The sequence below is a fragment of the Tursiops truncatus genome, chromosome 16 (assembly GCF_011762595.2).
Source record: "Tursiops truncatus isolate mTurTru1 chromosome 16, mTurTru1.mat.Y, whole genome shotgun sequence".
Classification (NCBI taxonomy): domain Eukaryota; kingdom Metazoa; phylum Chordata; class Mammalia; order Artiodactyla; family Delphinidae; genus Tursiops; species Tursiops truncatus.
This window is the reverse complement of record NC_047049.1, coordinates 64,631,321-64,658,780: the sequence shown is the minus strand read 5'-3', so window position 1 is coordinate 64,658,780 and position 27,460 is coordinate 64,631,321.

The window sequence follows — 27,460 nt, the reverse complement described above, 5'->3', positions numbered from 1 at the left end:
TTGCCCAAAAGAGGGTGAAAATTGATTCTTGTAAGAAAAAAGCTTACTCTTTTTATAGATAAAGCACATAGATATAGCACATTAAGAGATATACAGTACACCTGTGCCACTAAAATTTAACTGGAAAAATGACTAAGAAAAAAATGTTAAAGGATTCATTAGAGGGACAGTAATTAAAAAAAGGTTGAGAAACAGTGACATAGCCTAAGATCACATCAGCTGTTTTATAACACCACCATACTATTAACTTCTATTGACAAAATCCTTAAAACTGTTTCAGTTGGGTTGCTGCTAATAGGTATATCCTCTATTTTGTGGTTTCTAGTTTGTTTGGTTGATTGGTTGGTTGGTTGTTTGGTTTTGGTTTTTAGGGAGTGGCAGATTTTATTTTGTTACTACAAGACCACAAGTTTAAATTTGTTCCTGATAAAACTCTCCTTGTTAGGTTTTGTCTGTTACTGCCTGTCGAGATATTTTAGAACCTAATTCAGCCAACTAATACAGTCATTATTCTCCTAAGCTCTGATTATTTGCAAGTTTTATCTCATCATCTAGATTACTCATGCCAATAATTTGCAGAAAGAACACTGAAGAGTGGCCTGAGAATAATATTGTCCTACGCAGAGCTCCTCCATTTTGTTAAAGTATTAATCACTGTGCTTTAACTAACATCTATTAATGTGACCAGCTGTACATTTTCATGCATAAAATCCAGTTTTCTGTCTTATTCATTTGTACACTATGAGAAACGTTGTCAAATAATCTCATAGTTATCCTGACTCTATTACATTTTCTGACAGTCTAGTAACCCAAGCCAAAAAAAAAAAAAAAAAAAAGAAAGAAGGTTTAGTCTTTTATTTTTCTTTAATAAACTTGTGGTAGCTCATGATGATTACTTCTTCATTTTCTCTATTTAATAATAATCTGTAAAGCCACCTCTGTGCAGCAGGGATTAAGTATTCTATCGATTATGTTTCTTCTTATAATAGTATTTGTCAGCTATTTTCAGTTGACTCTTACTCTGTTCATTTCTCTTTTCATAGTTATATGTCTTAACTTTCCAAAAAGATTATAAATACCCAGGGCTGAAGCCATATACCCCACAGTTGCCTGCCGAAGTATCACAGAAGATAATACAAATATACTGTTTAATTGACTACTTAATAATATCACTTAGTTTCTACTCACTATCAACTAAGGTCAAATGAAAGGATCATAAATCACACCCACACTTTAGACCAGGTTTACAGATTGTTTTAAAGGCTTGCCCTAGTAAGATTATATAAAATAGTCTCCTCCCATATTCAAATCTGTTTACTAATTTCTCACTAAAAAATAAGGTTTTTACTAAATAATAGGGAAATTAAAAACTGACTATGGAAAAGGAGAAGGAAACTATATAGGTTATATATGAAAAAAAAAGAATGTTTACTTAGGATGGGGAGTCTCCTCACATTTTAACAAATAAAAATCATTTAAAAATAGACATATCAGGATGGACTCCAAAGATGTTTTTCTAAATATAATTAAGCATATGTGTATAATTTATTTAAATTATCATTCAGCTCTGTGGGTGAGATTTTTAAATTAGACATTTTGACTACATTAAAAACACATTGACTACTTAGTTGAAAACTGGCTTACTGAATTATCTTAATGAGCCATTTGTTTTCCATTTGATGGTAGTGTATTTTTATGTCTTAGATATTTTGTTATTCTGCATGTATATGTTCTGATATTCTAAATCGATAATGCAGTTTAATTATTTGAAAACAGGTATTAAATGATAAAGGAGGTGGCAGTCTTTAAAGATATCAACATAGGAGGCTCCTGAATTCCTCTCCTCCCGTGGACACACTGAATGAACAGGTACATACAGAGCAATTTCCTCTGAAAGAAATGTAGAAGCTAGCTGAGCAACTCCTAAACACTGCGTGAACAAGAAAATACCCATATGAAAATGGATAGGAAAGGCTGAGACACACTCTTATCATAAACCTCACCACCAGGACAATACCGTACAATTAGGAGATAACCACGAACTCCTAGCCTTTTCCTGAGGACTGAAGGGTTTGAACTGTGCATCTAGTGTCCCAACTTTTAGGACTCCCTTTTAAGGGACAGGCCCCAAAACACCTAGTTCTGAAAGCCAACGGGGTTTACATTCCTGAGACCCGGAAATTTAAGAAAGTACCAAATAGAAACCAGAGAGCTAAAGAATATATTAATTGACTTAAAGAATTCAATGGAAGGGTTCAAAAACAGACTAGATGAAGAGGAACTCGAAGACAGGGCAGTGGAATTCATCCAACTCGAGGAGCAAAAAGAAAAAAGAGTATAAAAGAGTGAAGATAGCTTAAGGGACCTGTGGGCACCATCAAACAGATTGATATACATATTATAAGAGTCCCAGAAGGAGGAGAGAGAGAGAAAGGGAGCACAAAGCTTACTCACAGAAATAATGATTGCAAACTTCCTTAACCTGGGGAAGAAACATATATCCAAATCCAGAAGGTCCAGAAAGTTTCAAATGAGATGAACCCAAAGAAACACCCACTGAGACACATCACAATTCAACTACCTACATTAAGAAAAAAGAAAGGTCTCAAATGAATAACCTTACATTATAATTCAAGGAACTAGAATAACAACATAAGCTCAAAGTTAGTAGAAAAAAAGGAAATAACAAAGATCAGAGTGGACATAGATGAAATAAGGGACAGTGGAAAAGATTCATGATATTAAAAGCTGGGCTTTTTTTGAAAAGATGAAAAAATAGATAAACCCTTAGCTAGACTTACCAAGAAAAAAAGGGAGTGGACTTAAATAAATAAAATTAGAAATGAAAGAAGAGATATAACAACTGATACCACAGAAATACAAAAGATCACAGAAGACTACTATGAACAATTATATGCCAATAAATTGGACAACTTAGAAGAAATGGATAAATTCCTAGAAACATACAACCTACCAAGACTGAATCATGAAGAATAGAAAATCTGAATAGACCAGTAACAAGTAAAAAAATTGAATCAGTAATCAAAAACCTCCCCAAAACAAAAAATCCGGGACCAGATGACTTCACTGGTGAATTCTACCAAACATTTAAAGAAGAACTAATACCAGTCCTTCTCAAACTTTCCAAAAAATAGAAAAGGAGGGAATGTTTACAAATTCATTTTACAAGGCCAGCATTACTGTGATACCAAAACCAGACAAGGACACTGCAAGAAAAGAAAATAATAGGCCAATATCCCTGATGAATGTAGATGCAAAAATCCTCAACAAAATAAAATTCAAATAAATTAAATGGATCGTATGCTCTAATTCAGTGAGATTTATTCCTGCGATGTAAGAATGTTTCAACACACATAAATTAATTAACGTAATATACCACATTAATACGATGAAGAATAACTACTGTATTATCTTATCAATAGATGCAGGGAAAAAAATTTGACAAAATTCAACATTATTTCAAGGTAAAAGCTTTTAAGAAACTTTGTATAGAAGAAATGTACCTCAGCATAATGAAGGCCATGTATGACATTAACATTGCTCTTGGTAATAAATTTTTGGACTTGACACAAAAAGCAAAGGTAACAAAAGCAAAAGCAAATAAGTGCTACTACATCATAGTAAAAACTTCTACACAGCAAAGTAAACCATCAGTAAAATAAAAAAGCAACCCATGGGATGGGAGAAAATATTTGCAAGTAATATACATACAGGGTTATATATATATAACCTTTATATATTCTTCAAAATATATGAAGAACTCATACAACTCAATAGCAAAACACAAACAACCTGATTTAAAAATGAGCAGAGGAACTGAATAGACATTTTTCCAAAGAAGACATAGAAATGATACACAGGTACAGAAAAAGGTTTTCAACATCACTAACCATCAGGGAAATACAAATCAAAACCACTATGAGATACCACCTCACACCTGTCAGAATGGCCATCATCAAAAAGATAAGAGATTTGAAGTGTTGGAAAGGATGTAGAGAAAAGGAACCCCCATGCACTGTTGGTGGGATTGTAAATTGTTACAGTCACTATGTAAAACAGTATTTCGGTTCCTCAAAAAATTAAAAATAGAACTACTGTATGATCCAGTAATCCCACTTCTGCGTACACATCCAAAGGAAATCAGATCAGTACCTCACATAGATATTTGTACTCTCATGTGAATTACAGCATTAGCCACAATAGCCAAGATATTGAAAAAAACAAAGTGTCATCAATGGATGAATGGATAAAGTAGATATATTATTCAAACATGTATTAGTATATTATTCAGAGATATATTATTCAGAGTACTAATCAGCCCTGAGAAAGAAGAATGACGTTCCCTTTGTAACAACATGGATGGACCTCGAGGGCATTATGCTAAGTGATATCAGTCAGACAGAGAAAGATGAATACTGTATGATATCACTTATATGTGGAATCTAAAACGGCAAAACTCAGAGACACTAAGAGGAGAGTGGTGTTACCAGGGACTGGTGGATGTTAGAAATGGGAGATGTTGATCAAAGGGTACTTGAAAGTTGCTAAAAGAGTAGATCTTAAATGCTTGCATCACAAAAAAAGAATGGTAACTATGTGATGTAATGAGGGTATTACCTAATACTATGGTGGTAATCATTTTCCAATATATGTGTATCAAAGCAATACTTTGTACACCTTAAACTTACACTATAAGTCAATTATATCTCTATAACACTGGGAGGAAAAGAATAAAAAGAAGAATTAAAAGAATGATTAGGAGGGGAAAAAATGAAGCCTACATTATTTTTATGTTTTCTCTCTTAAGCTGATTGGTGCTAACAACAGTGTTCATATATTTTCCTCAAAGTCTTCTGGTATATCTAAAATACTTCATAATAAGGTATTACAGTAGGTTTTTTGTGATATCAGATGATGTTAAAAATGTAAACAAAAAAAATCAAATGTTTTATTCCTTCACTCAACTGCTATATTTACCCACAGCACCTCTCTTCTGGCAGCTCTTTTTAATTAAGAGAGGGAGCATTCAGTGGAGGATGGTATGGGCACACTCCTTCCCAGTTGGCTCTGTAAATAGCAGTCCTCTTTAGCATACATCCTCTGAAGATTTGATAAGAAAATTGAAGAAAGTGAAGAAAGGATTAATCTTTAAATTATTGTCAGCATACAGTTAGATAGAGTTTATTCTTCTTCAATTTTAACAATTCTTAAAGGTACAGAATGCTGAGGTTCTTAAATGGCGTCCTTGGGACAGTGAGGGTGGGGAGAAGATGGTAAGAGAAAAGAAACTGCATGGAAAATAAAATACATTTCTATATTTCTTTTAAAAAAAGTTGGTCCACGCAATGTTCACTGCAGCTCTATTTACAATAGCCAGGACATGGAAGCAACCTAAGTGTTCATCAACAGATGAATGGATAAAGAAGATGAGGTATATATATATGATGGAATATTACTCAACCATAAAAAGAAACGAAATTGAGTTATTAGTAGTGAGATAGATGGACGGAGAGTCTGTCATACAGAGTGAAGTAAGTCAGAAAGAGAAAAACAAATACCATATGCTAATACATATATATGGAATCTTAAAAAAAAAAAAAAAAGGTTCTGAAGAGCCTAGGGGCAGGGCAGGAATAAAGACACAGACGTAGAGAATGGACTTGAGGACACAGGGAGGGGGAAGGGTAAGCTAGGACAAAGTGAGAGAGTGGCATGGACATACATACACTATCAAATGTAAAATAGATAGCTAGTGGGAAGCAGCCGCATAGCACAGGGAGATTAGCTGGGTGCTTTGTGACCACCTAAAGGGGAGGGAGACACAAGAGGGAGGAGGTATGGGGACATATGTATATGTATAGCTGATTCACTTTGTTGTAGAGCAGAAGCTAACACACCATTGTAAAGCAATTATACTCCAATAAAGATGTTAAAAAAATAATAATAAAAATAAACTTCCAACATTCTATTCAAAGTAAAAAAAAAGAAGTGCCAGTCCAATAATGAAAATTGAGAATTTTGAGAAAGAAATATTTGAATAATATAGATGTTTCACCCCAAAATTCTTTAAATTCTTCTTTCAATGGGTCCTGAGAGTCATTAAGAACCACTATCTGAGATTATGTCCACGTTTTCTTTTCAGTATGTAGTAGTTTCCTATCGCTGCCGTAACAAATTACCACAAATTTAGCAGCTTAAAAACAATACAGATGTATTATCTCACAGTTCTATAGGTCAGGAGTCTGGGCGGTTCAGCTAATTCCTCTGCCCTGGGACTCAAAAGGCTCACATCAAAATGTTGGCCAGCCTGGACTCTTATTTGGAGGTTTGGAGGAAGAACCCACTTCCAAACTCATTCAGGTTATTGGCTGGATTCAGTTCCATGCTACTGTAGAACCAAGGTCTACATTTCCTTGTAGCTTTCAGCCAGGGAGAGAGCCCGCATTCTTTAAGGCCCTCTTTCTACATCTTCAAAGGCAGCAACAGTGGGTTGAGTCTTTCCCATATTTTGAATCTTTCTGACCTCTTCTGCCTCATCTCTTCTGGGCTCATCTCTCTTACTCTTCTGCTTCCTTCTTCTGCTTTTCAGGGCTTATGCGATTACATTGATCCCACTGGCATAATCCAAGATACTCTTCATTTTTTAAAGTCAATAGATTAGTAACCTTAACTTCATTACATCTGCAAAATTCCTTTACAGCAGAACCTAGATTAGTGTTTGATTGTAACGAGAAATGGGAATCTTGAGGGGACACCTTCAGAACTTTGCCTACCACGGAGTACGCCCACCAGCTTCCAAGTAAACTAGAATTACAGGTAGTGGAAGACACTTGAATAGATATTTGCCTGGAATAATGCCTCTAATACCCCATTTATAAATGATGAACACACCCATAGAAACATACACACACACAAAACGACACAATCTTGTATTCTTTTCAACAAACTGTCAGATTTATACATATATACACACATGCATATATGTAAATAACTTTGTGTGTATATATATATGTGTTTTCAATTTGTAAAACATAAAAGTTTAAAGCATTCTCAAACATTATTTGAGTACTTGAGTGGATAACTTCATGACTAATGATAAATATTTTTATTAGGAATTTCAATTAAGATCTAATCAATACCAATTTTGTACAATTGCTGAAAACCATTACTGAAACCATCCTATTAATATTTGAATTGGAGTGCATTACTTCTTTTAAAATTTATGTATTACCAAAGATCTACAGTGTAGGTTTCTGTCATAGTCTGGATCCTAAAGATGGACATCACTTTCAGAATAATAAGAACTAAGATTGACTGAGCCCAGATTAAGTGCTCAAGAGTCTTAAAACTTTATTTTAAATGCTTTTTCTGGATATTTGAATACTTTTCCCAAGGCCACAGAAGTGGTTAGTTGCAAAGCCAGAACTGGAACCTAACTCTCATTCTTACTTCAACTTCTTTCCACCTCAGTTTGTATTCTAATTGGATGTAATGGGCATTTACTATTGCTGAGGATAGATTCTAAACTAGTGATTTAATCCATGGCTAATGAGGCATTAAATGTCCACAGCTGATAACAAATCGCATGCAAAATATTTGAAAACTGAATTTATCATCATTTACCATCACTTTAATAAGACTGTGTACTACCTTTGTTTATGTATTTCATCATGCTTATTTCTTTGTTAAAGATTCTTGCTCATTCAATCATCATATAGACAAATTACATACATTAATGAAATTATAATCTTGACACTAGGGGTCGAAGTCACTAAAAATTATTGGAAAAAGAATAAAAGATTCATTAAATGTTGCTAAATTATGTCAGTCTATGTATTCTCCCCTCAAATCAGAAGAAACAATCACATTAGAACATTATAAAAGTCATGACCACAAAATAAAATGACAACACCTTAATAAAGCAGGCTTGACTGAATATTGGATTTTTTTAGTTTGGGATACAAAAATTCTAGACATGTGTTTATTAAGAATCTCTTCATTGATGGAAAATGATACATGTAAGCTTCCAATATCTCAATAATTAAATTCCTTCAATTAGATGTAGCAAATGCAGCTACATCATCAAAGGATATACTGCATAATGTTGAAGGCAGTGCAGACTACATATGGACCTCATTATATTCATCATTTCAAAGTAAACATCAAAAGACATCTGAATAAACTCAACAAGGGCATTTTTCTACTTATTTCAAGTACATTGTCTGGCTTAGAGTGTCAGATTAGAAGCTCAATGTCAATTTGATTTCTTGCCTTTGTAAATATTCTTGCATTCTATTAGGACATTTATAGGGTTTTTTCTTTATTATTGAAATTCAGAAATCTCACAATAATGTTTAGGTGTGAGTCTTCTTTCATTATTACTGACTCAGCTTTTGGTCTGTAGCCTCAAGTCTTTAGCTCAGGGGAATATATATTTCCTGTGATGATTGCTTCTCCTCAATCAACTCATTTTATCTTTCTAGGATTTTATGTGTTGGATCTTTGTGTCTAAATTCCATGTTTCTAATATTTACTGAGATTTTCCAACTCCTTGTTCTCGAATCTAAGGTATGGGATAATTCCTTGAGTTTGCTTCTGGTTTTCATGGGTAGCTGTTCTGTTTTTACTTTTCCTATTAATTTGCTTGTTTGTGTTGTTGTTTTATTTTTCCTTTAAAACAATAGCTACCTTTCAGAGTAATAATTAAAAGGTATTGGCCTGGACTTCGGTTCTTTTGAGCCTTGGCCTGGCAATTTCATAGCTATTTAACCTTGGGCAAGGTATGTTAACTATGCCTCAGTTTCCTCACCCCATGGAGCTAATAATAACCTATCTTTCATAGGGTCATTGTGAGGACTGAATGAGTTAATATGTAAAGATCAGAGAACACTGCATGCTGTATAGTAATCTTTCAGTAAAATTACCCTATTGTTCCTTTTACATAGCACTGTACTATTTTACAGAGACAAGATGACAAAAAAAAAAAAAAAAGCCAACATCTCAAATATCAATGAGGACATGAATTAGAATTTTAAATAGTTCTCTTCTGATTACCTATCTGCAATATCTATGTTTCCTTTGTTTCATTGGGAACATTTGCTCTGAGTTCCAGCTTTCCTCTTTTTCTCCCCAATGATGGGTTATTTCACTATCTTTTCATATTTCTGGGTTCAGGTTTAGATGGCCCATACTGGGGTGGGCCATCTAAACCTGAAGCCAACATTTGATATCATGAAATTGCAATGTTCAGGGAACAGAGAGAAGCAGAAAGTGAGATTTCCTTCCAGGTACAGGTACTGGGAATGAACCTGACAACTATGTTCCAAAAGGAAAAGCAAGAGTGAAGTGGGTAAGAAAAGCTCCAACTGCATTTAGGATGCTGACGACAGCACTTGGAGGAAGCACTAAAGCAAATATTTTGTTTAACGTCTTTCTGCAGAGCTCTGATAAATTCTAGAAGCCCTACTGTGTTATTCTCACTGACACACCCATCCTTCCAAATAGGGGTTAAATAATGCTATAGTTTCCCAAGCCTGGGTTTCCATCAGTTTTCTATTGGAGAGATTTGCTGACTTGCCTCTCAAGGTTTCCCTACTTTGCTGATATTGGGCTTTAAAAAAGCCCTTGTCAGCTCCTTGGTAAACCCAACACATCTTCATTTTCAAAAACTAAATTCCTGAAAGTGTCTGCTTATTGATGTCACCCTTCCCTGTTTTCCAGCATTGTTACAGATTTTCTTTTGCTCATTTGGTACTTCTTTAGTCAGTTCCATGGCATTAGAGTATGAAGGGAAAGAAAGAAATATGATTGGTTTAATTTCCCATCTGGAAACTGGAAATCCATTTTAGGTATTGAAAATAATAAGATGTTCATTTTTACTATGGCCGTCAAGTTAGCTGAGGAATAGAATCTACAGAGTAATAGCTTGCTTATTTAGCTAAAATGATGCAAAGTAAATAGCTGTCAACATGATTAAAATTACTGGCAATCTGAATTTAATTAATTTGAGAGCTGTGTTATTTTCTTACTTCCTTCAGCCTCTTGACCACTTAATAAGATTTACTTTTAATTCATCTCTAAAATTTCTATGCTTATGATCAAGAGTAGTGATGTGGACCACTCAAAAGAGAAAATCAGCCTAAATCATTTTATTGGCATATGCTCCCATTATGAGACTGTTTAGATTACAGTTTTCCTTTCTAATTATGTTATCTTCAAGCTATAGGAAAATAAAATTTAAATCTTTTTAAGATTTAAATTTTGACCCAAATATTGACCCTATTGACCCAAAATATCCAGGAGGGAATATCTAGAGAAAGGAAAGGCCAAGCTAGCCAGGTATTTGAATCTGGAAGCAGAGAGGACACATACTGACTGTATGTAAAACAAAAGGGACCAAAGACAGGTGCACGATTTCAGAGTTACTGCTTACATAAAACCAGTCATGTCTATATCATTGGTAGAAAGCATTTGGTACAATGTGAAGATTTACTTACTGTTAACATAAATAATGGTGATTTATATAAGTTGCATTCAGTACCTTTAAAACACATACACACACAATTGCAATTTAATTTATCTTATTTCTTCCAGCTTGTGAAATGGACTGGAAAAGAACAGCGACAGAGAAAGAGGTGAGACTGACTTGTTCAGGTGTGGGCAGGTTGTCAAAATCGTAGCAGGGATGGGGAAAGGGAGAGCATTCAGCTTTATGCAATGGAGGAAGCTCTACAGACTTGCCCTGAATGTCTGTGAGATCAAATGCTGTGCACCCCAATCTACTTCCTGAAATTAACAGCCAGGTGTTATACTAGTTATGTACCTTAATCGTTAATTATGACTGTGGCAGCAAGAGAAAAAAGTACTAGGACACATGAGCTCAGGTGACTAAAGGAAAGCATCAATCACGCACAAGAAAGCCAAAGATATCCTTTCTGCCTGGATGCTTTCATTTGGGACTCTGCAGACTCTCTCTCACATCAGACTTCAAACTTCAGAGACATCATTTCTCATTGTCTTTTTTTTTTTTTTTTTTTTTGGTAGCAACCAGCTTTGGCCATGAGACTCAGATGAAAACAAAATAAAATGTATATGTTGGCAATGCCCATATTTTCCAGGTACCATCACCAGGCTCTAGATTAAATTAAAGGCATTTTCCACAAACAAAATTGTCAGTCAAGAGTTATTATTCTTTCAATAAAGGTTAAAGTAAGCTACATCAAGAATAGATTTTGGAATCAACAGTTAATAGTCATACTAGCAGCACAGGTTGCCCTTTAATTTTGCTACAATGTCATTATAGTGTATTGTATATGTTATCTTAAGCAGGTGGGCAGAGCAGGCCAATCTCCCCAAAGCCCCATGCCACAGTATAGTGCATCACAAAGTTTGAGAAGAAAAAACACAATCCCCATTCTGGTGGTATCAAGCGGTATAAATGGGGCATTTAGAAACAGGAAGAACAAGACATTATTTTGGTGAAGTAAACTAAGTGTTGATTCCAGTTTGCTATCAAATCTTGGATAGATTATTTCACTTCTCTAGGGTTCAGTGCTCTTGTCTATAAATGACTGGTTTTAGCCATATCAAGAGTCCTTCCGGAGGTCTACATATGAGCTTCATGAGGATCTGCAGAGAGACTCTACACAGAAAATTTTGTCAACCAGATTCTTTAAGGTTTACTGAAAAACAGGCATTAAAGGAGTGTTCCTCTGTGTACTAAAGAACTAGTTATTTTATCTTTCCAATCTGTTATGAACCAATGCTTTAAAAAATATATACAAAGTATGAATAAAAAATAAATTTATGCAACACAGAATCCTAAATTTTTCTATTAGATTAAACAGATATAAAAGTCCTCTGTTAAGTCACTATAACAATTTCTAAGTGCTTTCCATCAACTGGGGTCACTGTTATGGACTGACCAGCACTAGTTCACAGACCACACTTTAGGTGGGGACTGGCTTAAGGTTCCTTCTAGCACTAACCTTCAAAGTTCCTGTATGAAATCTAGATTCCTGACATCCATTCTGCACCAGCTCCACCTACCCAAATCATACAACCCAACATGTTATCACACTCAGAACAAAATTAAGATCTGTCTTCCTTAGAAAGCAATGTGAGATTGTAAATAATAATGACAACAACAACAAAATATGTTTCCCCCAGTTACTTGTGATTACTAATGTTCCCTGAACAGTAAGGGTAAAGAGGAGGGGGAAAGCCTGTAGAACTCATTATCACAAAGCCCAACCATCTGCTACCTGACCTACTAGTTCCCTCATCTATGCTTCTCCAATCATGAGATTACCCAGAACTGGCAAGTCTTTACCAACCTCTACACTGTTTTATATTTACAGCCTCATTCAAGATTCTTCACTGCATTTATTAGACACCCAAAGCTTATCATATCCAGGAAGGGGACAAAAGGAAAAAATATGGTCTTCTGCCCTCAAGTTGTTTAGAGCGTAACAGTTCTCATAAGTATATTGTGTTAAGAACTACAACTAGGGTATGCAGAAGGGGTAATGCTGAAGAGACAACAAAGTTAGCCTGGAGGGTCACATAAGGTTTCTCAGAAGAAGTTATGTTTTTTTATACTGTGTCTTGAGCTATGACTACTTGGTGATCTATCTATAATATTAGAGAAGTTTAGTCTGCTCATTGGACTAATGTTTGTGGTTCACTACTTTATTGCTACATGCTTAATTAAAAAGGATGTCCTTCCCAGAGATCTTTCTTTGATTAAGAGTGCTCTAACTGACAAAAAAAAGAAGTGTGTGTATGTGTTAATTTTGTGTGTTTCGTGGGAGATAGCAAAGAACCAGGAAGGGCAGTGCATATAAAGTAAATGGTGAAAGGTATCATAAAATATGACTTTATCAAAGAATGTGGTAGGGAGGGTGAGGCAAGTGGTGAGAGATGAGGCTGGAGAAAGTAAGGGCCAAGGTCATGAAGCTTCTTGGTTATCTTCCTAAGGATTCTGGACTCATCCAAAGATCTTTTTAACTCATTTAAAGGCTTTAAGTAAGGGGGTGATAGGACCAATATTTTGTTTTAAAGAGACCATTCTGGCAGCTTTGTGAAGGATATCTAGGAGATGAGCAGGATGGAATACCAAGGGATTGATCTAATAATTCGGGTGAGAAATCAGGAGGTCCTAGATCGAGTCAGTAGTAGCTAGGCATGCAAAGAATGGGACATAGTTCTAAGACACCAACAAGGCAGAATTGCTAGCAATGAGAGATGAATATTTTTCAGGACACTGGCTTGGGAAATTTGGAGGTTGGTGATTTCATTACCTGAAAGAGAAAATACTGATGTAAGTGCAAGACGAGAGTGGGAGTGGGGGAGGAAAGAGAGTTCAGAATTGAATATGTTCAATAATTCAAGGTATCTGCAGAAAGTTAAAATGGAGGTGTCTGCAGGGAGTTTGAAATAGGAGTCTAGTTTGGAGATGACTCTGGGCTGGAGAGAGAAAGGTTGCTCAGCAGTAATTGTAGGCATGAAATGGGTGTGATCACTTTGACAAGCCTTGCCCGAGGAACTTTATTCCACTCCAAGAGAATTTACTTTATTCCATAAATACGTGGTTTTTATCTCTTTCATCTTCCCAAACAGTATTAAGGGATCATACAAAAATATGCATTTTTACTTAAAACTTAAGTGGGAAAGTAAGCTAAAGCGTAAATGATATAAAACAATAAAGTTAAAGCTTTATTTACACACAGTGTACAATCCACTAGATACCGTTTACTTCCCAGGGACAGGTCACATTTTTGCCTCAGGATTTTCAACCAGCAATGAAAAGGGGAAGTTACAAATTATGTATTATATATTTTAAACCCATAAAAATAAACCAACTTCTCAAAAACGTAATTACTTATGGTACTGGGAAGTGAGAACATTTTTCTCATAAGAAAAACACTGTACTATAGTGAGAAGTGTTCTTAATAACTCCCCTAAAGTGAATAAAAGATGAAACATATAACTGTTATTATGTCCATCAGTGTAGGGTGATGATGTAACAGCTAGAGTAAAGGCAATTCAAGGAGGAAGGAAGGCAAATTATGTAAGTCACCTGTGGAGCCTAGGCATGTTGGTATGTATGAATGGACAGCTACATTTCCTTCAAGCACTCATCTATAATACCCTAAAAATATTTTATCTCCCAACCTAGACTGTTGTGCCCTCACCCACCGTCTCACTATTTAAGGTCCACAATCTTCTTCAAGACACATTCATTTGTCCCTTCAATATTCAATGATTTCCTGAACTAAAATTAAAATTTATGAGAGAAGTGACATTATTTTGATAACTCCCCTAAATCCAGTGGCTTAAATAGTACCTGGAAAATAAGTAGCTGTTTAACAAATATTTTGAATAAATTAACAATTTACTGAATAAATAATCCAGATGATATGATAGAGGCTAGTGATGTAAAAATTAATGAGATACTGTTTTTGCCCTCCAAGTACTAACAATCTGAATAAAAAACACTAAAGTTGATTATTCTTCCAATAAATACTAATTGAGTGCCTACTTTGGGACATATTGGCAATAGAGAAAGGAACAAAACAGACAGAATGTACTCATGAAGCCTATGTTTCACAGGGGGAGATTCAAAAATTATATATGTATAATAAAATTATATATAATATACGATATTAAAATAATATACAATATGTTATATATATTAATATATACTTATATATAATATATAATAAAATTGTATGTGTGTGTGTGTGTGTGTGTATATATCTTGAAGGAAATGAGGGAGCAAGCCATGTAGATATTTGCGACAAGGCTGGTCCAGACCAAAAAAAAAAAAAAAGAGCACGTACAAAAGTCCTGAGGCACTGCAGCAAAAACGAACTAATTCTAGTGGAAAGTTGTAAGAGATGGTGGTGATGGGTTGGTGTTTGTTAGGGACTTATAGGCCTTTGTAAGGACTCTGGCTTTTCCTTTGAGTTCCATGGGGTATCACTGAAAAGTTCTGAGCTAAGGAAGGACACAATTTGCCCTAGTGGTAAGTGCAGTGATTGTGACACATATGTCCGATATATTTCATGAAGAGAAATGAAGACTCAGGCTAAGTCATACAGGATGCTTAGGAATTACCCAGACAAGGTAGGAGACAGGATGGGAATAGAAACACTTTCAGACAGATGGATATATGGCCTGAAGAAAGAAACTAAGGGGAGAAAAAGTTTGGTGTGCAAGGAAGTACAAGCAATTTATCATGGCCACAAAGCAAATGGTAAGGCGGAGGGAATGATGAAAAGCAGCTAAAGAGACAAGCAGGAGAATACTGAAGGATTTTACTCATGTCCCTAATCTTTGCAAATAAACTTCATATTCTCTGGGGCAGAGATCATATGTAACATAAGCCGTGTCTATGACACAGAAGTAATCTTCAGTGTCTACATAAATTTCGTGCAACTTCACTGATGAAATGATTTTCACCATGGCTGGAAAAAAACATTTGGATACATATTGATTGACTGATATGCCAGATGTTATGTTTGAGTGTTTTTTTAGAAGAAATTACTTACTTGTCTATTATATAAAAGAAAAGTAGTTTCCCCCCAAATGAGGCCTTGGGGAGCAACTGCATGTTATCCTGACTCATTTCACTATCCATGTGCTGAAGTCACCATTAGAGAACTGCTCTGCCTAACTCACTTGGACCCGATGCTGGGAGCTCTAAATTCTAACACCTTCACAGTAAATGCCTGGGAATCTAAACTGTAAACCGATAATTATATTCCAAATAGGAATAAATATTCTAGAAAATGAAACCTAACATACTTTCACTGACCTTTACAAAAGTCAGACTGGAATAGGTGGTCTGAAAATAAATTTACCTAAAAAATCATATTCAAAAGAAAAAATCAGTACCGGTGCCCTGGCTTAAATAAAGTGGTTGGTTACTGCCTTCCTCCTTAATCACCTCAGGCTCTTGTAGTATGAGGACTTTTATCATTTTCAGCTGCTAAAAGATTCAGTAAGGACACAATGTGCTGTACCTTTCATTTAACTAGGCAACCCAACATTCTAAATAAGATTGAATGGTTGCCAATAGTTGGAAGAAGAACCTCAGGGATTTCTTAAAAGATTTTTACTTTTCTTACTTCTCTAAGACTGTCTTTAACCTAAAAATGACTTCTTCATTTTATATATAAAAGGTATCCTTTTTAATTTTTCTTTTTTTTTTGGTTTCTCATTTCCCCCAAAGGAGGTTTTTCAAAGCGCTTGGATTTTAATGGAAATTAACTGCTGGGTGTTTGATAGCCAAAAAGAGTGTGTTTCCATCCCAGGCAAATGGCAACTTTCCCCACAGCAGCATAGCAGCAGATCAGTGCAAGACCACTCAGCTGCCAACCAGCAGAAATGCTGGGTCCCGAGAGTCAGTACCACCTGCATGAGCCTAGTCTCTAAGTGGGCTGAGAGGAGGCTGATCTCAGTAAGTTTCAAAGAGTATGTCAGCTCTTCAGCTTTGATGCAAATTCTTCCAGAGTTGCCCATTTGTCCATTCATGGTAAGAGACTCCATGAAATGTGTGTAATCTAAGAGGCACTGGCAGACTTTCTGTGTAGGGACAGTTTTGGAATGACCCCTGGCTCTGTTGAGACTAGTATTTCTTTAGCTCTTCCCAAACCAATCAGTCTTTTTATATGGGGTTATACAATGTACATGTATATTAATTAAAAGAAAAAGAATAAATGTTATTATGTAAGAATTAATGCAAAAGAAATATAGAGGCTAGCTCCTCAAAAGTGAGCCTCTGAATGGCCACAGATTAAGATATGGATGGAAGGGAGAGTGGCAACAAAGAAAGGAGTACGAGAATGAATCTAATACTCTGTATTTTGTATGCAAACAACAAATCGAGTAAATTATTTTCTCAGGAGATTCTTTCTCTAAATCATTGAATTTTACTATCTATGAATCCATGTGAAATCCTCATTCTCCAGCATCTGCATGGTGAAGCCTTTTCAATAATAAAAGAAAGAGGTAAATAATTATGGAAGCAAGACAGAAAAATGCAAAATAAAAGAATACATTGAAATGTGAGGCCAAAGACCTAAATTGAGTATCATCATTCACTTGCTCTGTCGCTTCAGTCTCCTGGGCTTCAGTTTTCTCTGCTTCTTCTGAAAAATGGAGGCATAATAATACTTGTCCTGCTTGCTTCATAGTGTTGTGGAGCAAATGAGATAATCAGTATAGATCATTCATCTCCAATTCTTAAAGAGCTATGCAAATATTAGTGACTTAGGAAAGTTATTTAACTCTGATGAGCCCCATGTATTCATCTATCAAAGAAAGCTCTGCTGCTGGCCTGCTTACTTCCAAAGTGATCTTGTAAAAATCAGGTAAGGTGGTTGCAGCACGTTCTTTGAAGTGTAAGGTGCTGTCAGGCATAAGGCTTTCAAATCTGTTCAAACAACTGTGTGGAGGAAAAAAATTATGGTTGACTAGAAATGACAAAACTTTAGACGCATTCTAAAATCTTAGGAAATAGAGCTGGTATGCATGAAAAACGTGCTGATATTAAAATTTTCACCTCTAACACAGAAAAATAGATTAGCAGAAAATTCTACTATCAAAATTCTGGAACATTAACTACCAATGCTATTATAAGTGGTTAAGAAACAGTAAATGAAACTTTGTAATGCTTTCCCAAAGGAAGTGGAAATACACAGTCACTACTTAGAGTTTAAATTGGACTGGGAACAGTAGGCCAACATGCATTATGGAGATGCAATGCTTCAGTGATAGCGAAGTGAACCAAATGACACTACAGATCTTTTCCATATTTAATGTTTGATAGGCAAAAATATTTGCATGAATGCAGTAATGTGCTAGGGGAGTCATCACCATGGGAATGCTCAATCAAATCTTTAAAACTTTTAATAAGTATCATACTATGAGAGCATTTTTTTCTTTCAGGTGCAACTCATTCAAGTTTGAGGGAACTGCTAAATTGTTGCACTTGGTAAAATCTAGAATGACAGCCTGATGTAAACAAAAGCAATCCTTTTATATTTTGGGCTGGTCCGAACGAAGATAGGGAATGTGGAGTAGGCCTGAGGACTTAGGATACCCTAAAGGCAATCAGGTAAAACCCTTGCTATATGGCAAAGGTAGGGTAGGCAGGAAAAGGCGACGTTTTTAAATACAGGACCACAATAACTAAAAAATACATAGTAATCTAACACACACACACACACAGAAGGAGCTTTGATCAATGATAGAGGTATGAGGCATGGCTCCTAAAAACAGCTGTGTTAATGACTAGTCATCTGACCTGCCATAAAATAAGCTGACCTCTCTATGATTTTGTCCCAGTTCGTATACTTCTCAAGTGGGGTGTGAGGGGAGGGCAATTTTACCAGGGATATTTGGCTTATTTAGCTTGTCTGATAGGAGGAGGGTGGTGGTGCTACTGGCAGCTAGTAGGTAGAGGCCAAGGACGCTGCTAAATACCCTACAATGCATAGAACATTTCCCATAACAGAGAACTATCTGGCCTCAAAGTCAATAGTACCGAGATTAAGAAACTATGTTCTAAGCTGAAGCTACCCAAAAAGTACATTATGGGGTAAATAAGGACTTGGTCATTCTCAGCATGAAAGCAGTGTAAAAAAATCAGTATTTTATTAATATTATTGGCATTGCTTAAGCTTCTCTTCCACCTGAGTTTTGTTTTAATTATAAAGCACTTGGCAAAAAAATATGTCATTTTTATAATAGACTTAGTGCTTTCTTTTTCAGTAGACTTTTTTCCAATTAATTAATATTTAGCAGCTTTCTTATAACAAATGCCAAAAAACGAACTATCTCCCTTAACTTCTCAGAAGAAGTTACAAAACTCAATGAGATTATTAAATTTTTCTGATAAAAATTTGTAGGACTTAAATTTAGAAGGTTTGTCTCCCTCAAGGATGTTATTTATAAACATTTCTTGGAAGTCTGAAATAAAGTAAAAACACATATGCACAGTTCTGGAGGCTTGTTATGTTATTCATGCTGAAAATAGAATGTTAGTGCTGGAGAGTTCATTTCTGAACGTGTCAGTGAGATGAGGTAGCTAAAAGCCAAGGCCATACCATGAACCAGATCTAAATCCCAGGTCTCCTGATGCCCAGTTTCTAATTTGATTCCTGTTCATCATAAACATAAAACAGCTTTACATGACTAATAAATCATTCTAAAACAAAAACTGAATTTTTATTCTTTAAAACTTGGAATGATATTATATGAACAATATCAGAATCAGGGAACATTATTACAAAGCCTTTCCTGGCTTCTTGTAACTGCAGTTTATCTGATTTGCCACATAGAATTAAAAAAAAAAAAAAACACTGAACTGTCATTTATTAGTGATTATATAGGATTAAACATGTGACAATTCTAAAAAGTTTATTTTATAATCTTTGTTGGCATGTATAAAAAAAAAGTGATAAAAGCAATAACCTAGATGTAGTTCATAGATTTTTTTATCGTGGCGAACAGTTCATGTTTTGCGAACTGTTGGTTTGAATTATTGCCTTTGCTACATATAAAAATGAAAAGTTTCTAAAAGAACATGATTAAAATGAAATATTCAGATGAAAAGCAGGGAGAGCTTAAAATAAGACATTCTTACAAGAATTGTGTTTTTTGAATTTTGCTACTGCAAACGAGACCAAAGAGGAGGGGGGAAAAAAACCCTGACCAAGAACAATTTTTATATATCCACAGGTTTATCGTTTTACCAAAATTAAAGTGTAGAGTACTGGAAGCAGCACAGAACTAGAAGCCATGGTACTTGGATTCTTCTGCTCACCTTGGCTGTTTCTGAGATGTTGAGTAAGTTACTCAACCTCACTGATTCTTCATTTGCCTAACTGCAAATTGTGGGGATTGGAAAAAGAGATGTACAAAATCCCTCCCAAGTCTAAATCTTTATGATTTTATGAAACTTTGACCTCAAAAATCTCTTGATCTGCATACAGGATACAGCAGTTTAAATTTTTTTATATTTTTCTCTCAGTGAGGGTAATTTGTGTTCTGACAGAAAAACTGACTCAAACTAGCTGAAGCCAATAAGGGGATTTAGACTACAAAGTCTCAATCACTGTTTCAATTCTGGTCCACAGACTCCAAGGGCATCCTCAGTACTTGTTTTCTCTCCGTCTCTCAATTCTGTTTATGTTATTTGGTTTAATACCCCCAATATATGCAGTGATTCCCTGACGCTCCAAGAACAATTCTTCTCAGTTTCAAATTCCAGTAAAAAGAGATGAACATGTCTTTCTCTTACTACTATCCTAGCGAGAGTCAGCTTATTTATAGTTTTATCTGATTAGATAAGAGGCCCCTTTATGAACCAATAACTACAGTCAGGGAAACGAGATACACAAATTTAGGTGGTGTGGAAGGCACGTCTTCTCCTGAAACCAGAGATTAAGTTACCGGGAAGGGGGGTGCCTGGAGCAACAGGCAATTATGGTGTATATTTGGAGGATTAAACTGATATAGTATAAATCAGGACTGAGAGATGGAAATAAGCCAAATAATGAGGATGCTGTCTGAGTCCCTGGAACAACAGCTGCATGAAGACTGAGACTTTAGAGAAGACAAACTCATAAATCCTCTTTACTTGCTTAAGCTAGTTTAAGTTGGCTTTTCTATCATAACATAATTAGTACCAACTGAATTAAACATAAACTCTTTTTTTAAATTACAGAATATTATATCCTACATTCAAATTAGTGAAAGATTTTAAGATCAAAGAACTCAATAATCTCTTTAATACATAAGATATACCTTGTAGTTAATAGGCACTCAGTAGATATGTATTGTTTAACACAGTGTAACACACAGAATTGAAAGAAGTCTGTGTGTGTTAAGAGAACAGTAAGAAGTGTATTTTGCAATCTATAGAATAATATGGGGAAAAAACATATAAACACATAAGGCAGAAAAGAGGCAAAAATGATATATTTCAAAGTTGAAACACTCAAGACGTGATAAAATGAAGAGACAAGAGGCAAGGGCCAGGAGAACATGAACTATCCTTAACTCTTTCTTCTACCTCTTTTCTCACCCTAAAAATTGTGATCTTTATCTCCTGTCTTTACTAATATATACACATAACATTTAATAAGCTAGATTCCAACATTCAGAACATATGAAAGTGATTATCTTCTAGAAACTTATGTTTTAATGAAAGAGGATAGGCTGTATTTTATTATTTGGAGATTTCACATATTTCATAATTAGTGGAAGTTGGAAAAAATGAAATCGAGACCAATTATGCTATAGGATCTGTAGGATAACTTCCCTAAATGTGTGAAAGTTTTTAGGTTTGTTGAGCTTGGAAGAGGTAAGGAAGAGAGATTTTTGTCAAATATAAAGTGAGAAGCTATTCTGGGGTTAAAAGATGCTAGGAAAAAAAAGTAGTAGAATGAAACAAAAAAAACCTATGGGATCTAAAAGAAGATTCCTACAACTGCTTTTTGATCCCATCTCTGGTAGAAAGAACCGGAAGGGAACAGGGCTTACATGGCAGAAGAGCAGAAGGGGTGTCTCTTAGAATCTGCATGAAGATAAAACAGAGAGCATGTCCATGGGTATCATGAAATCATGTCACCCCTCTGATCAAAAAACAACCAAGAGTTTCTCATAGTTTTTAGAATAAAACCCAAATGTCTCCCCTGTCTATTTTTTCAGCATCATCACTCATCTGCTCTCATTACATTACAGTCGTACTGGCCTTCTTTCTTACCTCAAACTCACCGGACTTGGTTTCATTTGTAGGAGTTTGGCAGGGCCTGTTCCCTCTCCCTGAAATGCACTGCCCTCCCCCAGTAGTCCCACGACTAGCTCCTTCTCATCAGTAAGGTCTCAGAGCAAATGTCACCTCCTCAAGGAGGCCCTCCTTGACACCAGTTACTTTCTATCACCTAGCCTGCCTATTTTCCCCCTCCTACCAGAAGCCTGTTTGTTTGTTTATCTTCTTACTTTACTGTCTCCATTTTCTAAGACGAAAGCCGTGTAACAGCAAGAGCTAAATGCCTATTTTGTGATATGCTCAATACCCAGAAGACTGCCTGGCACGGAGCAGTAAATCAATTATTACTGAAAAAATTCATTTTTAAAGGTTTTTGTTGGCCTAGACAACTATCACATAAAGTTCTCTCCAAAACTGGGGACTCAAAGGAAAGAATTAATCCATGAGAAACTGCCTTGTACAGGGTCCATTTCAAGTATTTTTACCACTTCATAATCACTTTTATCTGAATGGGGTTTAATGGACTTCGGGAATGATGATCCCAATTACTTGTTAGAGTCACTTGCGATTAATATCATAAAGAAAATTTAAAGGTGATATGAATGAGATCATATTAAAATACTGTGGTCAGTTTTCCTGTGGCCCAAATGCCCTTGGAGCAATTTAAAGAAATTTAGACATCTCAAAGCTCTTTGACACACTAACGATATTGAATGTCACCTTACTTCCTTACAAGGAGTCCAAAAATGTTCAAAATCATAAATAACCAGTGGAGTCAACTAAATAATAAGACAGTAACTGCTGCTGTCAAAAGGTAGTGAGACAAACGATAAAGGAGAATGCAGCAAGACTGTATGAGAAAGAGAAAAAACTGAGAAGATAAGTACGTGGATGCAGCTGGCGTCTCACAGGATTCCCAATACTTGTGACATAGTTCCACAAACACAATACAGTGGTCCCTCAGTATCCACGGGGGACTGGTTCCAGGACCCCAGCAACTACCAAAATCTGAGGATGTTCAAGTCCCCTATATAAAAAGGTGTAGTATTTGTAGATAACCTACGCACATCCTCCCGTATATTTTAAATCATCTCTAGATCACTTATACTACCTAATACAATGAAACTGCTAAGTAAATCGTTTCCAGCATGTGTCAAATTCAAAATTTTGCTTTTTGGAACTTTCTGGATTTTTAAAATATTTTCCATCTACAGTTGGTTGAATTTGCAATGCAGACGCCACATATGAGGGCCGACTGTAGAAAGGACACAGAGAAGGCAAAATTCCACAGATCTGCATTTCTTTACCACTGTTTTAAAACTCTGGGAAATTAAAAATAAAAAATAGAGGAATGAGGAAAGCAATGAAAATTGCAGTAGATAAAAGGACAAGGCTAATGAGTATTAGGCCAAGGGGAATTTTTTAAAAGGGAAAACAGACAAAAGAGTCTTAAAGCTCTACAAAACATTCCTCCAAAATGAGGCGTGCATGTGAGCCTGCACGTGCACACACACGTGCAGGTGTAAGTGTGGGGATATGTGCACAGTCATGTAGCGAATGCGACTGTGAGGGTTCATCAATGGCTCTAGAAATAGGTTGTAAGAGGGACTTGGGTGTAGTTTGCATTCTAATAAAACTTTATTTATGGATATTGAATTTTGAATTTCATATAATTTTCATGTGTCACAAAATATTACTCTTTAGGTGTTTAAAGATATTTAAAATAGATCTTTAAATATATCTCTAAAATATACCATTTAAAATATATCAAAACCATTATTAGGTTGCAAGATGTACAAAAACAGGTGGATTGGGCCACACAGGCCATAATTTGCTTCCTCTACAGAAGGATAGCATTCTGTAACCTACAAGTGTGAATTTCAAGGGATCACAAAGAGGCAAAGCATAATGGAAGTTGAGAGCAGTAAAGAAAGAATAAGTTCTTATTACTATTGCCAACAAATAGGAAATGCTACTTTTAAATTTGGTATTTCCTTCTGTGTCTCTTCAGAAATTATTTTAAATTCCTTTCAGAACTCATTTATTATTAACGTACACAGATTGTTTCAGTATGACATTTCCTCATTGAAGTGATTTTATTTTGAACTGAGCAGGAACAACACATTTGGCTATTTACTAACCACAAAATATACAACCACTGTAAGGTCTGTGGTGCCTAGAGAAATTGACTACTTTGTTATCCCCAAATGTTCTGATACCTCAATGTTATTGAAAAAATGCCAGAGATATTTCAAGGGATTTCTTTTCCTTTCCAAAGAAGTACATTAAATAGATTGCTATGTAATGCTGGACACATCACCTGTTCTTCCCCAAAAGGGAAATGCAGGTACATGCATGTTTGATTTCTGCCTCCCTGGCACTATGGCTGGAAAATATCAGTGAAACAAGCAAGGCTGGGATTCTTTAGAATCAGGCAAACCTGGGTTCTGCTACTTAGGAAACGTGTTTCCTTGGGGGAAATGGAGTCTTAGTTTTTTCCTCACTGAAAATTAGACCTTAGTTCCCTCACCTCTAAAATGGAGACAGAAATTTCTACTTCCCAGGGGAAATGAGAGGTTTAAATAAAGTTAAATGAAATGAGAAAGTATATGTAATGTTCACATCGCTAACACAATGTGTAGAATCCATTATTATTACCCAAATAGCCTCTGTGATATAAGTAAGAATAGGTACAGCTTGACCCAGCAGCCTAGAAGTTGGTTGAGAATGGCTCTATACTTACAATAAAACTCATTCCCAGAATTTGTTGCAAGGAAGGAAGTGATCCCGTCACAAATGTATTGAGATAGAAAAACACAGAAGGCAAAAAAGATGTTTTTCCTTATAATTGCTATTGGCTCATCTGATCTTAAAAAGTAGATTCCTGCCTACAAATTCCTGCTTAAAAATTCATGACTAATTTGTAGTGTGAAACAGGTTCAAGAGAAACAGTGTGATGCAAATCCTGAGGTCTTTTTGCATAGTTCAAAACTAATGGCAGTAGTTTGGCCCATTGGTGAAAGAGAAGTGGGACAGGGGGTGGGGGGCACGAGAATAAAAATATATTTTTCTAACTAGTTTTCAAGCATGCTTATTCCCAAATAGAGCCGTATCCTTGCCAGAATTCCAGAGGATTGAGAAGTTGAGATGGCACTACCACCTATATAAAATATGGCCACTTCTGAACTACATCCTAAAGAAAATTAATAGATACGTAACATTTTTGAAATGTCAGGTACAACAAGGCAAACAATTATATCAAAATGGAAATCACCCTTTTAGCAGAAAAGCCAATACAACTTTTAAGTGCAAAAAAGCCGTATCTGGTGAGTTTTCTAACCTTTTTTAGGTGTCATCAGTATTTCAAGAACTGATTCTTACATTTTATAATAAAGAAATGTTATCCACTACATCACTTTCCAGCCTTTCTGATAGGCATATACTAATGTCAGGAGGAGGCAGAAAAATTGAATATATAATGTCTCATTATAGACTATCCACCATTTAAACCTCCAGGCTGGCAACATGTGTTTAAATAATATGTCATAAAAACCTCTTGGTACATAATGATGTAATAAATATGAGAACGTCTCTAAGGCTAACTAACTTATTTTCCCAATTGTTAGGTTATGCCCTGCTACAATCTCATTACCAAGTGAAACTTCAGGGATATTCCTTTGGGCAAAAGAAATAGTGTAGGGAAAAATGTTACTAATTCTAGCCGGAATGATAAAACAGCCTCTTGAACATCTAAGTGTTTTTTGTGGGTCAGATTTCTCTCTGCTTAGGTCGGTTCAACTACAAAATTCTCAGTGATTTTTTTAACATTCAACTTTCCAAGATACCTAGATGGAACTGTTAGAAAAACCTGAGATTTCATTCACTGATTCATTACATTTAAAAAAGAAAATGTACATACACACACACACACACACACACACACACACACACACGCATCAGAATGCAAAACTTAACTTCATTAGTCAGATGGAAATTTGAGGAAACTGTATTGGGGTATGGAAAAATAAATGCTAGGAAAAGCAACTATATATGTATGTATATATCTATATATATGTATATATAGATATATAAAATCTCCCAAGTAAACTAATCTTGAGAAAAAAATTATATACACAAATATCCATACACAGAATATGATGAGTGTGTATATGTAGACAGATAAATATTCCATATACCTATATTATATATCTATTATATGTATATACAGAGAGAGAGAAAGAAAGAGAAAGAGAAAGAGAGAGAAAGAGAATATAGGTTTAGCAAACCTTGGAAATCTACTTCAAAGGAGTAGTTTCAGAAAAAATTGGCAAGAAGTAGCATATTACATAGTTGATAGCTTGGAACTGCAATACTTCCAATGATCACAAGCTTTAAAAATGCTCAGTGAGCTCCTCTATGAATTTTAATATGAGTATAAATTAAAACGTATTAATTTTTTTAAGTTGCATTCCCAGGGCATGAAAAGACATTGTCCTGAGACCACCTATTTGAAGTAACTTTCAAAATTTTATGAACAGATACTATAAGCAATAAATTAAACAGCACAGGAAAGCTGCTTGTATAAACTCTGCTAACATATCGTTGATCTTTTGTTCCAATCACATCATAAGCATTGCTAGACTGGCTCAAGCCAATGGTTCATTTAAAATGATGTTTTTATCTCTATAAAATATTTATTCTTTTAGAATCATAACACACTGTGGAGTTTCAGGTGACTATTTTGACCACCATTACAAGGAAATGGGTCTTCTGATTTTTGAAAAAATCTGTAAACAACAACAAAAAAATTTCCAGAGATATACAGAAACCAGCTCTTTTACTTATGTCTGAATGGGATCTTAATGATATTTTTTTAAATAAACAGAACTTGGTATTTATAAACATTCTCTAAACAGACTCACATATGTTCTTAATGTAAAAATCTTCTAGATGTGACACCCCATTGAGCTTTCCACGTCTGGTGAGGTATCTTTCTCTGTAAGTGCCACAGGCAGTTTCACTGAGAAACAATGCATCTGCTCCTGTTCACACAGATTCCCACTTCTGATGGGACTTGGTACTCTTGACATTATTTAGCCAAGCACTTAATTCAGTCTCATAATGTGTGTGTTTTTAACCCTTCAATCTATCACCCACCTAAAGTACCGGCAGGTGGCATCAGAAGTGAGATCTGAAATGCCTGGGGCCCGATTATAAAAAATGTTAAGTGGCATTTCATATGGCGGTAGAGTGTGCAGATTCTTGCTCTAGATTCATAATTCTCAACAGTATCACAAGTGTATCACACTCAGAAGATAAAACTGTACTGAAGTAATAGAAGACAGTGTCCAGAAACAGCAAAACAAATAGTTCACCTAAGATACAAAATCTTCTGACAAAATGAAACCCTGAACTAACAAATAGATATGTACTGATATCAGGCCTTAAAACTTATATTACTGAGAGATGAAACGTGGGAGACAGGAACTTAGATAGGGCCACTGCATTAAATTCATGATTATGTTAGCTAAAAAGAATAAAGCACAAGAGATAAAGAAAAGCATCCAGGAAATTCATCAAGATTTACGTTGCAAGCAGTGTACTGATGTCTGAGACTATCTACATATGAGGACACTAATAAAAGCACTGTTCTGT